The sequence below is a fragment of the Macaca fascicularis genome, chromosome 15 (assembly GCF_037993035.2).
Source record: "Macaca fascicularis isolate 582-1 chromosome 15, T2T-MFA8v1.1".
In the NCBI taxonomy this organism is placed as follows: domain Eukaryota; kingdom Metazoa; phylum Chordata; class Mammalia; order Primates; family Cercopithecidae; genus Macaca; species Macaca fascicularis.
In genome coordinates this window covers 7200780-7219309 of record NC_088389.1, presented here as the reverse complement: position 1 = coordinate 7219309, position 18530 = coordinate 7200780, and the positions used below count along the sequence as shown (strand labels likewise).

The window sequence follows — 18530 nt, the reverse complement described above, 5'->3', positions numbered from 1 at the left end:
AGTCACATTTCCAAACCTCTGAAAGCACGGTTATTGGGAGGGAATGGTTTGTAACACACAAACGCAGCTCTGTAGAAGTGCCCAGGCTGGATGAAGGCTCAAACGTCAGTGCAGGGAGAAAGTCTGAACAAACTCTCTCCTGCCCTGCTGCTGTCCTCTTCCAAAACACACTGTTTATCTGTCAGTTTAGAACAAGACCTAGGGAGGTGGGAGGCAGGCCTGGGAGGGTCACCTAGCATCCAAGCTCCTCATCCACACAACTGCACGAGGCTGAGCTGAGCAGTACACACAAACACAACTAATTCTCCCCAAAAAGAAGATGGAAGGCAGCACACTGCCATGCCAGGCACCCTGCAGATGAGAAGATTGAGGGGAGCCAGAGGTACCTTTAATCTTGCTTGCATGGTGGAGGGAGAGGAATAATGCCACTCACTTGAGTGTTGCACAATTCTTTCTAGCACTGAGTGGCACAAAACAAAAATTATAGATGCTTCCTCAGATAAATGTTTCTGAAGAACTGAACATAAATTACGTTCAGGAAATAGCATTATGAATGCCTCAAGTGCTTCTGTTTTCAATAATCCCAGAGTAATTCTATAAACCCGGGAATCAGTCTCACCCAACTCCAGGATCACGGCCCAGGTGACGTGGGCACACATATCCTGAAGCTCCAATACTCAACTAAAGTGGCGCGAGTGAAAATGATCCTGGGTATAATTTACACGGACACAGGAAGGTGGCTGAGCCCCAAACCCCTAAGACACAAACGCCCCTCCCAAGGTACAACACCAGGAAGATCATCATTCAAAACTGAGGAACGTGGCAGAACAAAGCTGTCAGGAGATTTTAATCACCAACACCACTTGTTACATGACCCAAAGATGATTAAAATCCCAGGCCCTTCAAGACTGAATGCTATCTATACTTAAATGCATTTCATCACCATATTGGGGGGTTATTCCTTTGTTTTGCTGCAAATATATCCAACTGCTGTAAAAGGAAAAGGCAATTTGTTAACGAAGCTTCTTGGAGTGTCTCAACAGGCCTCGAGGTAGGATAAAAGGCAGGACTTCCTGGCAGAAACGCTCAGCTCTGAGGTCAGGTGGAGTTCTTGAGCACCAACCAAGGCAAAATAAGGTCGAAGACCACACCACACTTTCCTCAATCACATCTTCATTCCACCTTTCCTTCTATTTCTCACGACTTCACTGGGAGAAATTGTGCTAAAAGAAAATGGAAACACAGACATACATAGGAGACCCTACAGATGCTGAGAATGGGTGCAGCCATCACAGTCCGAATGTCCTTTCAGGGCCATCTGACCTGGCTGGGATCCAAGTATCCGAGGGCAGGATTGTCAGACCCGTGAAGCCAAGATTACAGCCACTGAACGGCAGTTTTCCATCCCACGGAAACCGGCCTTGCTAGGGGCTTCCTCGGGGACCACCGACCTCAAGCCACCACCCGTCAACTACTTCAACTAACCTACATCATGGCAGAGGCCTCCCTAGGCAGACCAGCCCTGCCCAAGTCCTGCTTCATGGCAAACCCTCCAGACAAACGTCCTTGGCCTCTTCCGGGAGGCTGTGCTCGGAAGGTGCCCTCATTTACTTCTGTGGCTCTGAGACATTTAACTAGAGCCCAACACATTTCTTCCTGTTCACATAGTATTGAGTTAAAAGACTTTTATGAGTAAACTTTCACTGGGAAAAATACCATTTCCGGAGCCCCAGTGACCACAATGAAAATGTTTTTACCTTCCCTTACGTGACATCGGCAACGCCAGGTCCAGGAAACGTTCTGGATCTCAGATAATGGCAAATCCACTCATAGTAAGTCTTGGTCTTGTTTCACAAGCTATCAAATGCTGCCCAGAAGCAGGAAAAACCCCACAACGTGGCAGGGAGGGGCGACCAGCGTGAGTTCTAAGGCCAGACCACCCGGGTCTGCTGACAGCGTGGTGAGGGGCAAACAGTGCAGGGTCTAAGGCCAGACCGCCCGAGTCCCGCTGACAGTGTGGCTTCAGGAGTTTCCTAAACCCTCTGCTCTCCAAGTTTCATGTCAGAAAAATGCAGTGATAACCGTGTCCACCTCGTTTAAATATGTATATATATACACACACATATATATATACTCCAAACCTACAGCCCTATAAAGGTCATTAATCCTAGTTATCCTCAAGGCATTGAGCGATCAATAATGAGCCATCCCCCTGGCTGCTGACCTGCCACAGCCCCACCCTCCGGAAACCCCGCATCCACACCAGCCACACAGGATGAGGCCAGGGAAGGAGCAGGACTGTGTCTTGGGAACTTAAACTCTGGAAGCTGAGTTAAATCAGTGCCGCTCCAATCTTGTCACCAACTATCTTGTTAAATTGGGAGATTCCATCTCTGGGGATCTTGAAGGAACCTGAGGTTCTACATTGAGTGAGATGAGCACTCGTGCTGCAATGAGACGGCAGGGAAAGCAACCGAATCTGGGGTCGCAGCTGCCTGAGGCTTGGGTCCCACCGGGAAAGTGGCACCAGGGCCCTCAGGACAGTGGTGGAGGTCCCAGGAGGCAAGTCCCGGTGCAGAGACTCATGGACCCAAAGATTGCTCCAGGGCCAGGAGGGGCTGCTGCGCTAACAGCCACGAGGCAGGCAGCCTTCGAGCTCCTCCAGCTGCCATCCTGCAGGCAGGGAGGACAGTGCCCAGACCACCCTGGGGCTCCCCCCAGCCTGCCAGGCTGGTACTCTTACTCCAGCCACTGACAAGAGTCCCCATGTTGCAAGCTAGGTTGAAACAGTGCCTCAGGCCTCGGGGCACATGCACCCCCCTGCAGGGCTGGGATGGCTATTCCCACACATCCCCAACTCACAGCAAAACTTAAAAATGAAAGTTGGAAGATACAGCCAGGAAACCAATGCTCAAGAAGCAACTCCAGGGTGACTCTTCCTAGAGCTATTGCTATTGAACATCTTTAAAAACATTTCCAGGGTGACTTCCTAGAGCAATTGCTGTTGAAAATCTTTAAAATTCTTCATTTCAAAATTAGCTTTTATTACACTGTCTTCCCTATTCTACCAAGACTGTAGAAAACAAAACCATTACAATTTCCAATTCTATCTTATAGCAAGTTAGAAATACACGTTTCCTCAAAGGATTCTACATGTTTCCTTGGCAATATCCTTTCCACGCCCCGTACTACTGCCCACAACAGAGAAGGCTTTTCCAACTCAACCCAACCCAACCCAACCCAACCCAACCCAACCCAACCCAACCCAACGGCCCTGAGACAGGCCCCTAACGAATCGTCTACAAACTCTTGAGACAGGCTTGCCCTGACAAATCATCTGCAAACTCCATCTTCCATTAAAAACAGTACCGAAAATGAGCATATTACCACTTTTTAAAAATTACTGTAAAGTGGACAGTGTTCAGTTCTGTGAATTTCGGCACAAATATTCCCATAATCATCATCACACAAGCAGAACAGTCCAACAGCCCCAAACCCACTCACGGGGCCTCATAAGCATACCCTCCCATTCTCAGCAACCACCCTCTCCGTGTCCTCCCATGACTCGGGTCTATCTTTTGCGAGCGTTGTGGCAAAACACTCGCAAAATCACAATTTCCTGGGCATCGTGCTTGGCGGTGCACCCAGGGTGTCCTGTGATCAACAGCCAGGCCTCGGGGCTGCTGGGTATTTATTATTCCACATATGGCTGTGGCACATTGTAACCTGTTTTGGACAACTATAGACAGCGCTATTAACATCTGGGCACAGTTTTTCTTAAACATCAGATTCTGTTTCTCTAGGGTAAATACCCAGGATTGGGGTCACTGGGACCCACGTTTGTGTGAGTTCAGTTTTGTAAGAAACCGCCAAGCTGTCTACACCGTGCTGAACCCCAGCATCGCACAGGAGTCCCGACTGCCGGTCCTCACCAGCACCTGGGGCTGTCGGAAGACCTTAGTCAGGCGCTCCAGCAGGGGTGTGAACAAATTCACTGCGGCTTCGGTGCACATCTCGGTGCAACCAGTCACGCTGAAGGTCATTTCAGATGCTTTCGGGCCATCCTCCCGTCCTTCTCAGCGAAGCATCTGTTCAGGTCTCTTCCGCTTTTAAGTCAGGTGGTTTGTTCTCTGTCATGAGCCGTGGGAGTCCTGTGCATTCTGGATACGAGTCCTTTGCCGGCTGCATGGTTCGTAGACATCTTCTCCCCATCTATCGAAAATGTGTCTCTTCAATTCCCTAGAGGTGTCTTTTATATTAGAAGTTTAATTTTGATGAGTCTTACCTACTTGTTTTCTTCCTTGATTATGGATCATGGTATGGCTAAGAGCTCTCACCCTAGGTCTCAACAATTTCCCTTTCTTCTGCAGGTTTTGTAGTTTGGTATTTTACATTCAGGGCTATGATCCACCTTAATTTTCATACAGAAATTTCTCCCTGTTTTCACTCGTTTGCATATGGCTGTCCCATAATTCCAGCACCATTTGTTGAAAAGACTCAAATTCCACTGAACTGCTTTTGCATCTTTGGATCTGTTCTGGACTCCACTCTGTCAGCTGACCCGTGTGTGTGCATCCTCAGCATAATTTATGACTTTAGTGGCTGTCTCTGTGAAAAAAAGTAACTCTGTCTTAACATACAATGGGGAAGGCAATTCATTTCAAGGGCCACAACATGAGACCAGCATAGCCATGAAAACTGCAATAATTTCACAACAGAATGAAATTCATAAAGAACTGCTCAGAAGCGTGTGATAAGTTACATAAATCACTGTTCCTTAAATTCTGACGGTTGACTAGAACAGAAATAGCTTCACGGTACAGTTCAAACAGGAGAAAGGTAGGCAGGGGTGGTTTCCACACCACACAGGGCCTGCAGGAAAGGGACACTCTTCCTCTAAACGGGAGATCCCGGGAGTGATGTGATAAACCCTGGTGAGAGTCACAGAACTGTGCAAGCCGGAGTCGCGGCCTTTGCCCCACCACGGAACCTGTGTCCATGAACGACGAGGCTCAAATGTCAGGCCGGGGCAACCGAGGCAGTTATCAGGGGACAAGAAAACGAGCGCACGGTGGAGGCAAAGGTCTGAAATCGCGTGGCAACTTCGAGTCAAGTGGGACAAACTGACTCAAAATACAGGTTCCAAAAACCACCACAGAGAGCTGCTCCTCGGCTCTGGAAAGGCTAAGTGACTAATGCCCACACTGAGCATCTGCTCCCAGAGACGACCCTGGTGACCTAAGGCCCAGCTGCTCCGAACCCGCGCCGAACCTCAGTGAGGAACTTTGTTGGTATCTTACAGCACATTGACATGTTCCCTTAAAATCTGGTATTTCATCAACAATGCAGGCGCCAGCTTGGACTCATACACATTTCGATTAAACAAGATAATTTACACCCTGACCGTGCCAGGTAAGAGGTTTACTACAATCTTTAAACAGAGCCAGAGGCTACAGTCTGCTCCTCCACAACACCATGTCTCTACAAGTTCGATGGGTTTTTACTTTCCATGTCTTCACTTGCCTAGTGCTAGAAAGCAGATAAAAACAGAAGGAACCCAGAAACACTATTGAATGAGACTCAAATATCTTGCAGTCATCATCGAGGTGAGATGTTTATTAAACAGAAATGTTCTCCCCTGTAGAAAGCAGCACACATCAACACGCACCGATAACTGTCGCCAGCATTCCAGATCTTCCCTTCCATGGCCACAGTGCAGGGCAATGGACCACGCACACCTGCAGACCCACGGAAAGCGGGGTGACACGGCCGATTCTTGTAGCGAGCAGGCCAGGGTGCACTCAAAGAGCATCTCTTTCCAGAGGTCTGCCATGGAAAGTTACACATTTATTCCACGAGTTAATGGCACTGCACCGAACACTTCTGTAAGAGTCTCTAAGCAAGTATTTCCTTCTGCCTACAATGGCCCGACACAAACTGAAAAAGTTCTTGGAGCTGCCAAAGACTTCAATATCCCCTTAACTATTGTCATGCACATCCATGTGAAGAGACCACCAAACAGGGTTTGTGAGCGCAACATGGCTGTTTATTTAACCTGGGTGCAGGCGGGCTGAGTCCAAAGAGTCAGCGAAGGGAGCTAAGTGTGGGGCCGTTTTATAGGATTTGGTTAGGTAAAGGAATATTACAGTCAAATGGGGGTTGTTCTCTGGCGGGCAGGAGTGGGGGTCACAAGGTGCTCAGTGGGGGAGCTTTTTGAGCCAGGATGAGCCTGGAAAAGGAATTTCACACACACACACACAAAATCATCGCTTAAGGCAAGGACTGGCCATTTTCACTTATTTCTGGTAGAATGTTATCAGTTAAGTCCAGGCAGGGCATTTGCACTTTTGTGATTCTTCAGTTACTTCAGGCCATCTGGGCGTATATACGTGCAAGTCACAGGGGACGCGATGGCTTGGCTTGGGCTCAGACGCCTGACAACTACAGTCTTTACTTTTAAGGTGTGGGGTAAGATCATATAATCCCCAACTAAGCTCCTGATGCTGTGTTTGGCATCTAGTAAAAGCACGTTCCATTCCTGGATTACATTTGACTCAAGAGTCCACAGTGAGAACGATTTCTGGTGAATGAAACACCAGGCAGGAGGGTGATTCCGCTGGGCAGCTCTTCACACAGAGCCCAGGAGCTGAGGGAAGAGGAAGAGGCCCACGCGCGTCCACCGTGCTCACGCCCCCTTGGAATGCGCCCCACTCCTAGAGACCCGGACCCAAGGGAAATCTGACCTGAAAATGGGCAAACCCTCACTTTGCAGAGGGACAGGGACTCGGGGCCACAACTTGACCTCAGAGCAACACAAGTGCAGACACAGCACCCCAGGACACCGTCTCCACCCAAATTCAAGGAGGAAAACCAACGCCCCGCCCCCTTGCGGAAACCCCCGGCTGCTGGAGCAGACGCCTGCCGGCGTGTGAAGCGTGTGAAGCCTCTCCCGTCCCACGTTCCGGGCTCAGCACCTGTGCCTCAGCCCTGGCACTGCTCGCCACACCCACAGGTGTGCCAGGAGGGGCAGGTCCTAAGGTCTCCACTGCACCAAAGCCTGCAAGGCAAAGGGGCAGCTCCCTCCAGCAGGAGTCCAGAAGCACACACTGCACCAGCGTCAAGGCGTAAGAATTCTCCCCTCGGTCTCCGAGTCTCCAGTCTGTTGCCCGCCACGGTCTTCTGCCAACGGCGAGGCCCAAGCTGTGCGGCACATTTGGTTCTCACCATTTCCCTTGTCAAATCAATACTGCAAACATATCCAATTCATCCTGTCACTAAAAATGAAATAATCCGCCATCTCCATCACAGATGATGCAATCAGGTTTTCATTACCGGGTTTTTGTTTTGTTTAGTTTTTTGGTTTTTTTCTATTTTGAGATGGAGTTTCTGCTCTGTCGCCCAGGGTGGAGTGCAGTGGTGCGATCTTGGCTCCCTGCAACCTCTGCCTCCCGGGTACAAGTGATTCTCCTGCCTCAGCCTCCCAAGTAGCTGGGATTACAGGTGCCTGCCACCATGCCCGGCTAATTTTCATCTTTTCAGTACAGACGGGGTTTCACCATGTTCACCAGTCTGGTCTCGAACTCCTAACCTCAGGGGATCCACCTGCCTCCTCCTCTCAAAGTGCTGGAATTACAGGCATAAGCCACCACTCCCGACCATTACTGGTGTAATTTCTAAGCCACTCTCTCACACCCACTCCCTTTTTTTTTTTTTTTAAGAACCAGCTTTATGCCTATATTTTTTCCAAGAGAACCAGTTACTCCATTTCAAGTACAAATAAGACACGGTGTTTAAAAACCAAAAATGCCCATTTGCACAGAAGTCTCCAAATACCCAGTCGATTTAAGCCTTGAGAATAAGATCAAGCTGTTGGCTGAATACAACTTCCCTTTCCATCTGTCTGCCTGTGAGTTAGACACAAGGATGAAGCCACGAGCTAGGGACATAAAGGCAGGAACCAAGGTAGCGGAGACTCCAAATAAAAGCTGGAAGACCAACACAAATGCACCACACCCTGCACACCCTCCTCTCCTTCCTTTTCAGAATTTCCAGAGGATGAAACAGGGACCTTCTCAGACGTCCCACGATGCAGGCGGCCAGAGGGTAAGGCGGCGGCAGCCTGAATGAGGCGACCGGGAAATCACATTCCACAAACAGAAATTCTCCATGTGCTTTACATCCTCTGTCTCTGAAGAACTATGCCAGGCTAACAGTCGCTAGAAAACCGCAAGTGTCATTTCCCATTTCGAGCAAAGAAAACAGTGGTGGGGCATGAGGGAAAAACATAGCCATGTGTTCTGGGCTATTAAATAAGGTTTTTTCTGTTATAAACGTATAATTTTACATTCTCAGATTTCTATATAATTGATATGCTTCCTAATTAGCAGACATAGTAATAAAAAGTGAATTCCAAGTGTAAGATCGGAGGACCCGTTCACATGGCTTCAGGTTCTGCTACTGTGTTTCAACTTAAGAAAATGGTTCTGTGTGTTGGTAACAAGGCCTGAGAGTCTGTGTGAGAGTCTGTGTGGCTGTAATCAGGGTTCGTGTTGGCTCCCTAGCAGAGGATGTTACACTGTTACATTATCTGCTACAAAAAATCCTGAAAAAATGAAGGCTGAATAGACATACACACCCTCTCAAAATAATCCAAATGTCCACCGATATGAAAAACAGATGAATTACGGCTTCCATCGTGGAATATTCTTCAGCAGTGAAAACAAACTATAGCCACAGGTGCCAACTAGGATAAAGACAACCTTTTAAACACGCTTAAAGTGAACTGACTAGGCAGAATTCCTTGATTACAGGCATCTGCTCCAAAAGGGTACTGTTATTAATCCTGTGATGTAGAATGATAGTTAGCAACCCTGTTTCGGGGCACATCTAGAAAAAAGCAAAATAATGACTACACAATTTTAAATTCTTTGTAAATTATAACTATTACTATGAAAATTCTAAAAATGTGAAAATCTTCCCAACTGTTATTGGACACGCTTCAAAATAAATACCCTGGCATTGCTTGCCACACCCACAGTTGTGCCAAAATAAATGAAAATATAGCCCAAGGTAGTAGAACTGAAACCTGAAGATGTATGAGCCGTCCCTGTCTCGCTCTCTATACATCGTGTAGAAATTTAAGAGCAGGTAGTGACACTGCAATGCAAGGCTCAAACCAACTGGGTATTTGGAAACTTCTATGCAAAGTGGCATTTTCGGTTTTTAAACATGGTGTTATTTGTACTTCAAACAGGTAACTGTTTGGTTCCCTTGGAAAAAATATAGCCATAAACCTGGTTTTTTTAAAAAAAATACGGGAGTGGGTATGAGAGAGAGTAGCTTAGAAATTTTAAAAGTATCAGCAGGGAGCAGTGGCTCATGCCTGTCATCCCAGCACTTTGAGAGGCAGGCCCAAGGGGCCTTTGAGGACACCTGTCTCCTCTGCTGCCTGCCTGCTGGACTGACCCCCCAGGACATTCACTGGGTTTCCACCCCTGTCTCATTTAACATCCCAAGGGTGGTCTTCATCCTCGTCTCGGGCTCAGCTCTGCCCCAATTTCCTAAATCTCTGCCTTCAGAGCCTGGAAACACCCACGCCCAGGGTCACCCTAAGTCCACGTTTACCCCAGAGAGTCCCCATTTTATGTTTTCCAGGCATCGCCTTAGTGATAATTTATCCTGTAAATTCCAACTGCCTTCACACCTCACTCCTGCTGTCTCCCAGCAGAACCCACTCAGATGCACATGCCCCAGGCCCACACCCAGGTCTGTACATGCTGCCCTGCTCTACCTATGTGGGGACCACCTCTCTTTCTTGAGGAATCAGCTGGCGATCATCTCCTTGTGGAGGGCTGCCCTGACTTCCAACTCTCTCCAGCAAAGGCAGAAGCCGTCCTCGGTAACTTCCTCAAAACTCAGGCCAAGTATGAAGATGGCGCAGATGCTAGCTGTGCCTGGGATGCCAAGGGCAGGGTCCACAGATGCTCTGCACATGGCCCGGGGCACCACCTGAACACAGCAAGTGCTGAAGAAATAAAACTGACATACGATGACCTCTGATAGGGCCTCCTTCACCATCCACATCTGTCTCCCCGCTGGACAGCAAAATCCACAAGACACGGAGGGCTTGTCTCACTCATCTTCAAACTCCCAGGGTCACCCTGGCAGGTAAAGGGGACTCAAATGTCTTCTGAAGGAAGCAGCTGGTTAGCTGCCAAGTTGAAGGGCCTCTGAAATTCAGAGCTCTGCATAGGAGTCCAGCACACTTTATTATGAATGACTCCAACCACGGCAGAAGTGGCCATGGAACCAGTGCTAACCAATTCAGGGTTTGTTCACTGTTTCTCAGTTCATTATCACAACGCATTCTCACAGAGCAGCCGCGCACAGATCCTCAGACGTCTACACAGAGTGGGACGATGGCGCCAAGTCACGTCAACGTCCTGTTGCAGATTGGGAGACAGCAGTCAGACACGGACCCAGGTAGAGCACAGACCTCGCGTTCAATTGGCTCTGTGTAAACAGCACTCCCTGCCAGGCCCTTTCCCATCTGCACAGCTTCTACAAATTCAACTCTCGCACCTGACACCTAAGAATACTGCACACCCCCATGTGAATCCCCTACTCACCTCCCAAAATGACCCGGCATGGCCGAGTACAAAAAATTTCAACATAAGGGAACTGGAGGGCATGTGGGGCTTTCTCGAGTCCCTGCTGCCTCCTGATGGGAGGGCCCAATGCTTCACACCCCTAGTGAAGGGCTGGTCTCTTCGGCCCCCAGGCTTTGACCTGGAGCTTAAATCAGCATTAACTAATTTCACTTTCCAGGACCAACTTCAAAGGCCTGCAAAGCCAGAGAAGGGAGAGGAGATGGAACACGCCCTCACCTCAGATCTGCTGCAAGCACACACTTCTCAGATGCGTCCCAAGGTGCACAGCGTGTCCGATGCCTGTTTCACATCCACCGACCTGCAGGTCTTCTATGTGGCATCAGCCTCCTGGGCACTGGGAACAAGAGGTATAATGGCAAGTCCCTTCTGCAGCAAAGCTGAGGCAAAGGGACCCAACACATTGGAACTGACCTTTTTCGGACAGTCTCAAAACAGAAGGAAAATACTGTACAGTCAACTCCCCCTCACGCAGGTTTATTTACCTGTGACTCAGAGGCCATGACAGAGAACTTCAGGTTCTTACTGATTCCTATTTTCCCCATCCAGGAAGCCTTTGTTTTTAATATCGTACGAACTTGCCATTTTGTAGGCCAAAAACAGCAAATATTGGCAGTTTCCTACAGTTCAACTGAATAAAATATGATCATGGCCTTTTGTGAAACCATGAAGAAAAGGTGGATATCTCAATATGTGTTTCCAGACTGGCTTTGTTCCTGAAGCGGTAACTCTGTTCACTCAGGATATTAGACACTGAAGAATAAACATCAATATCCCACCAAGAAAACCAAAGGAATGAAATAATTTTGCATCCACCTTGGAACCTTTTTAGGACAAGGCAGGACACAAACTTCTAAAAAGCTGCAATTGTCCCTCTGTATACACAAGGACATGGATTCCAGAACATGCCCGAGTTTACCCAAATCTACGTATCCACAGGACCCCACGGCCACCCTATGGAACCACATGTAGGAAACGTCGGCCCTCCACAAAGCCAGGTTTTTTCAGTAAGGGTTTGGTTGGAAAAAAAATTAACATAAGTGATCCTTCGAAGCTCAAAACCCATGTTGTTCAGGGTCAGCTGCATTTATTACTTGTGTCATATCTGAGGCCTGAAAGCCATCATTCTCGATACCTTAATGTGACGGTTAACAAACTAACTGTTCCGATTAGAAAGAGGAAAAAGCTTATTTTTAAGCTGACAATGAGAGTGGATGCGGCTACGGTGAACGGAGAACAGACCTAAGCAAGCACCAAGGCTGGGGTGACTGCCTGTGCTCAGACCCACCAGGGCCTGTTCTTCCATCTCCCTCTGCTGAAAGGGATAACCGCTTCTCCCCCACGACTAAAGGGCCTTTTTAAAATATTCACACGAGAAGTGCTATGAAAAGCTGAAAGGTCACAGATAACATTTTTAAAAATAAACATTAACGTAAGCATTTAATTTTCGTATAAGGAGTAAGGAAAGGATCCAGTTTCAGCTTTCTACTTATGGCTAGCCAATTTTCCCAGCACCATTTATTAAATAGGGAATCCTTTCCCCATTTCTTGTTTCTCTCAGGTTTGTCAAAGATCAGATGGCTGTAGATGTGTGGTATTATTTCTGAGGACTCTGTTCTGTTCCATTGGTCTATATCTCTGTTTTGGTACCAGTACCATGCTGTTTTGGTTACTGTAGCCTTGTAGTATAGTTTGAAGTCAGGTAGCGTGATGCCTCCAGCTTTGTTCTTTTGACTTAGGATTGTCTTGGAGATGCGGGCTCTTTTTTGGTTCCATATGAACTTTAAAGCAGTTTTTTCATACGAAAATTAATTCAAGATGGATTAGAGACTTAAATGTTAGACACAATACCATAAAAATCCTAGAGGAAAACCTAGGTAGTACCATTCAGGACATAGGCATGGGCAAAGATTTCATGTCTAAAACACCAAAAGCAACGGCAGCAAAAGCCAAAATTGACAAATGGGATCTCATTAAACTAAAGAGCTTCTGCACAGCAAAAGAAACTACCATCAGAGTGAACAGGCAACCTACAGAATGGGAGAAAATTTTTGCAATCTACTCATCTGACAAAGGGCTAATATCCAGAACCTACAAAGAACTCAAATTTACAAGAAAAAAACAAACAACCCCATCAAAAAGTGGGCAAAGGATATGAACAGACATTTCTCAAAAGAAGACATTCATACAGCCAACAGACACATGAAAAAATGCTCATCATCACTGGCCATCAGAGAAATGCAAATCAAAACCACAATGAGATACCATCTCACACCAGTTAGAATGGCAATCATTAAAAAGTCAGGAAACAACAGGTGCTGGAGAGGATGTGGAGAAATAGGAACACTTTTACACTGTTGGTGGGATTGTAAACCAGTTCAACCATTATGGAAAACAGTATGGCGATTCCTCAAGGATCTAGAACTAGATGTACCATATGACCCAGCCATCCCATTACTGGGTATATACCCAAAGGATTATAAATTATGCTGCTATAAAGACACATGCACACGTATGTTTATTGCGGCACTATTCACAATAGCAAAGACTTGGAATCAACCCAAATGTCCATCAGTGACAGACTGGATTAAGAAAATGTGGCACATATACCCCATGGAATACTATGCAGCCATCAAAAAGGATGAGTTTGTGTCCTTTGTAGGGACATGGATGCAGCTGGAAACCATCCTTCTTAGCAAACTATCACAAGAAGAGAAAACCAAACACCGCATGTTCTCACTCATAGGTGGGAACTGAACAATGAGATCACTTGGACTCGGGAAGGGGAACATCACACACCGGGGCCTATCATGGGGAGGGGGGAGGGGGGAGGGATTGCATTGGGAGTTATACCTGATGTAAATGACAGGTTGATGGGTGCTGACGAGTTGATGGGTGCAGCACACCAACAAGGCACAAGTATACATATGTAACAAACCTGCACGTTATGCACATGTACCCTAGAACTTAAAGTATGATAATAATAAATTAAAAAAAAAAAAGTAAGCATTTAACAAGCCCGTTACGATTTAAAGGAAAAAAAAAAAAAACGGTATTAAGTTCCTGGGTGCAGGGGCTCATGGCCGTAATCCCAGCACTTTGGGTGGCCGAGGTGGGCGCATCACCTGAGGTCAAGAGTTTAAGACCAGCCTGGCCAACATGGTGAAACCCCTTCTCTAACGAAAATACGAAAATTAGCCAGGCATGGTGGCGGAAGCCTGTAGCCCCAGTTACTTGGGAGGCTGAGGGAGGAGAATCACTTGAACCCGGGAGGGAGAGTTTGCAATGAGCCAAGATCGTGCCATTGCACGTCAGCCTGGGCGTTGAGTGTGAAACTCCATCCCAAAAAGAAAAAAATATATAAAGTTTTCCTTCCAATGAACCTATCATTCAGCCACTGAGGTATCCTATAGCTACTTATTCAGCCATGAGATACACCACAGGCGATATAGGCGAACAGGACACAGTTCTTCCCTGAAAGAAGGCTGCACCCTCAACAGAAGGGAGGCACATACTCCGAATGGAATCGGCATAGGGAACAGATGCTGCTGCAGGTGAAACTGGCTGCACAGAGCACCCACTCAAGTGTCTGAGAAACAAGGAGCCGTTGGTGCCATCACCTTCCATACCTGAGCTGGGGCAGTGGGGAGCCTGTCATCACCAAGGACAAAAAGCCCCAGAACCACACAACGAGCTTACAAACTCACCGAGGCGATGACTGAGCAATGTGTGTGGAGTGATGCGAACACACAGATGTCAGGGCCACGCGCGGCGTTGGTTTTGTGCATCAACCTGAGCGTGCCCGGGGTGCCCAGATGGCTGGTTCTGCATTATTTCTGTGTGAGATGCATGTTTGCCTCTGGACTGAGTGGAGACCCATCCTCGCCGGTGTGGGGGGCACCACCCTATCCACCCAGGGCCCGAGTAAAACAGCAAGGCGGGGAAAACTGGGTTCACTCCACCTGTCTGGCTGATGGGCCAGTGACATCTGTCTTCTGCAGCCCGTGCTTCTGGGTCTCAGCTCCTCAGACCACGGTGGGATCCGCACCCTCCCCTTCTCAAGTCTTCAAGCCACACCCTCCCAGGACTCTAGCTTGCAGCCTGTGGGTCCTGGGGCTTCTTGGACTCTGTAGCCCCTGCAGCAAGCCTCGCCCTGGAGACACACGCACACCCGGCTGGCTGTCTCTCTGGAAGCCCTGACTAAAAGCCGCCCCTAAAAGTGGTCTTCAGAATTTCTTTCTAGCCCTAAGATCCCAGCGCCCCTCCTACAATTCTAGGCGGAAAGGTGAACGGAGACCAATGGACAGAGGTGTGTGCGAGGACACGCCAGGCAACAGCACTGGGCAGGAGGGCACTAACGCTCACTAAGCAAAGAATCAATGTTGCTTGCCACAAAAATGAGAGCAGTAAAGATTTCTTCAAACAGAAATGAGTTTGTATCATGATTTGCTCTTAATACATAAGAAAGCATAAAAGTAGGCCTATTAACAATTACATAAGTCTTTAGAGGCCCTTGAACTACTTCTGCCCCGAGTCCTTCCCTTGCTATTGATGGAAATATGGGAGAAACCAGGAGGTCTGAGCGTGGACCTGGCCGTGCTCCCAGGGGCCGAGGAAAGCGCCCATCTGTCCAGTCTTCCCTCCACCCCGCGGTGTTCCCTCTTACCCAGACTCGGGCTGACGCGGCTCATGCACTCAACAGCGCCATCATTAAACGTTTAGCTTCGCATCACGAGGGCCTCCTCTGGCCTCTTCTGACCACTCCTGAACCTCCAGTCAGCATTAGTCTGCAGGACACGCGTGGACAAACTTGATGGATCACGGCCTCCAACGAGGAAGGTGCCAGGCAAGGAGTCGGAGAGCCGGGGATGGAGCAGCCCTCACCCAGGGAGGCGAAGGCCAACAGCGGCCACCACCGAGGACCTCCCTTCCCAACCTGAGGGCAGCTCACCCAGGGAAGCGAAGGCTGACGCCGGCCACCACTGAGGGCCTCGAGGGCTCTCCCCACCCCGAAGGCGGCTGCGATCACATTTTCCCATCGCACCAAGAGACCCCTGTATTGAGCACAAACCTTTCCAACCTTCGAATCAATAAGGAATCACAACACAGACATTCCCTCAATCCAAATGGCCAGCCCACAAAACAGACATGCAATCATACACATTTCCTGTGGGAAAATCAGTCAGTCTCTGGGGCCTCGCGCCAGGGGTGGGGGAGCATCATGGGGAGACGCCCCAGCCCAGGCCTGGCTCCTCCCTCTATAGCTCCTTTTCCCTCCTCTTCCCCCCGCCCCTTCCCACCCCCTCCTAGCCTCAGAGGCTCCTTCCTCAAATTATTTCCCCTTGATGAAGTCATTCATGCCCAAAATACAAGGCAAAGTCATGGGGGCTCAAGAGAAAATCCATACCGTGGCTCGCGTTTTAGATTCTCATAAGTTTGAGAATAACCAAGCAAGAATCTTTGGCATCTGAATGGTCTGAAGGATTCTGAGCTCAATGTCCTGCACTGGCCCGGAGTGGATCATGGGTGTCTCGGACATCTTCACAACTCTACACCAGTTATTTTGAAACACACCAGCAGAATAGAACCATGTGAATAGCTGCTTCTCAGTTAAAAGTAGGAAAACACTCCAAAAGCTGCCCTCAAGGAACATCCTTCCCATGAGGAGTTTTCTGCATCGGGCCCTTCAGGCACAGGCAAGGCCCCTGGGCCCAACTCCCTCATCCCTGCGTCATAAAGCAGCAAAGACGGTGGGGAATAAAGCAAGTGAAGGAGTCAGTCCCGCACAAAACGGGCTCCAGAAGCCACAGCTACTCTCCCAGTGTGGGAGCCAAGTTCAGAGACCTGGAAACACCAGCATTCCCAGGGAGGTGGGCAGAACAATGCCATTTCCCCCTAGTTTAGGGAGACACCACCCCACGTCCTCTGGCCTTAAAAGAGGAGAGACTTCACATAAATGATTTCAATGACACCACCACACACAGAAAGTGGGCTGAGGGCTAACACAACCATATAAATGCCTGGCAAAAACACACTAAATGAACACACAGATAAGCAAGGTTCTCCTGTTATCCACCAAATATTCAGAAACAAATCCAGTAAGCAATCTCTTTGCAATCAAAAGACCAATTCAGAGGTGCAGATTAAAAATAAACATACAACTGAACCCTTAATACACCAAGAACCAAATTCCACGGAAGTGTTATCACATCACCACCTCCCAGCTGAAGGAAGCAGCACTGGCCACTGACCAGCTGTTCACTCGTGGATCAGTGAACGAAAGGCAGTGCTGTCCAGGACAATGATGAGATGTTAACCTGAAAAGGGCAAAATTGCAGAGGCTGGAGGGACCTTCCAGGTAACCCGTCCCCCTCAGTGGACAGAGGACCCCCGTGGGACCACAGAGCCCAGAGCTCCAGTGTGTTCGGGGCAAGGACTCAACTGCAACCCTGATGATGTCCGAACGCCTTCTGCCCTTCTGTGTCTCTGCCCCACTAACAGGGAATCCGTGAATGCTAAGGAAATGTAACGCATTTTACAATACATGTAGATTTTTAGCAAATTAAAGATAAACAGTGACAAACTTTGAGAATTAACTAAAATATAGTTCAGTGAATGCCCAAACTCAAAGCTAGTCTCCAAGAGGTGATAAGCTGTGTGTGGTGGTTAACGCCTGTAAATCCCAGCAGTTGGGGAGGCTGACGCAGGAGAATCACTTGAGCCTAGAAAGTTGGGGTTGCAGTGAGCTGTCATTGCACTACTGCACCCAGCCTGAGAAACAGAGTGAGACTGTCAAAAACAAACAAACAAAAACAAATTAAAGGAGTTCAAATGAACTCGCCCATACGCTTTAAATTTTCATTTGGGTACATGGGGTGATCTAGTTCCTTTTTCCCTTGCAATACATGAATAATCTAATAATTAAATATAATCTAACAATTACATGGGAAAATTTAATTATTTTCCCATTTCATTATTCCCTATCTCAAGGAAAAAGTTAAAAGTATTCCCTATTTCAGGGAAAAAGCTAAAAATCATTTTAAACCTTCCTTCCACCAAACAGTATACTCAGTCATCTCTATCTGCTTGATCATGTGGAATTCAGCTTCACATGTCTACAATACGGTTTTTGTTAAACAGCGTTTATGTAGACAGGCGAGAGAAAGAAACACTTGGTCTATGTAGAAGCAGCAGAAGACACGTTTTAACAGAAAAGGGAGAAGATACCACCGTGTGAATCTGGAAATTCTGTCGTCATCTTGTCCACACACACAGAAAACACCCAAGCACGTGCCTAGTGTCCAACAGGAGCACAGAAAGGACAGGGTTCCTCCAGTTGTTTAATGACCAGCCCCACTTGTCACCGCCACATAACAAAATCCGCACGGCAACTTCAGCACGTTTCATTCACGATTCCACGGAAATCAGGCTGAAGAACATACAGATGTTTTGCCCACATTTAAAAATCCAAGTGTGGGACTCATAGAAATAAAACACATTATGGGTTCACTTAACTTTTCCAAATTTTTACTTGGAGAAACCTATAAAGTTCTTGTCAGTTACATCCTTAAGTTTTTCAGTAATTTTTAAATGTGAAGGTCAGGCAAGACTTGTAAAGAGGTACACACATACGGCCCGGCGTGGTGGCTCACACCTATAATCCCAGCACTTTGGGAGGCCGAGGTGGGCAGATCACGAGGTCAGGAAACCGAGACCATCCTGGCTAACACGGTGAAACCCCGTCTCTACTAAAAATACAAACAATTAGCCAGGCGTGGTGGCGGGTGCCTGTAGTCCCAGCTACTTGGGAGGCTGAGGCTGGAGAATTGCATGAACCCGGGAGGCAGAGCTTGCAGTGAGCTG

General features: G+C 47.9%; 1 long non-coding RNA gene across 1 annotated transcript in view; it reads right to left on the bottom strand.

The window, feature by feature from the left end:
• Positions 1–830: 830 nt before the first annotated feature.
• Positions 831–18530, bottom strand: part of LOC141408715 (uncharacterized) — a 90284-nt gene continuing 72584 nt past the window's right edge. Inside the window, exon 2 of the long non-coding RNA XR_012425016.1 lies at positions 831–1223. This is a non-coding gene — a long non-coding RNA (uncharacterized lncRNA). The remainder of the gene's footprint in view (positions 1224–18530) is intronic.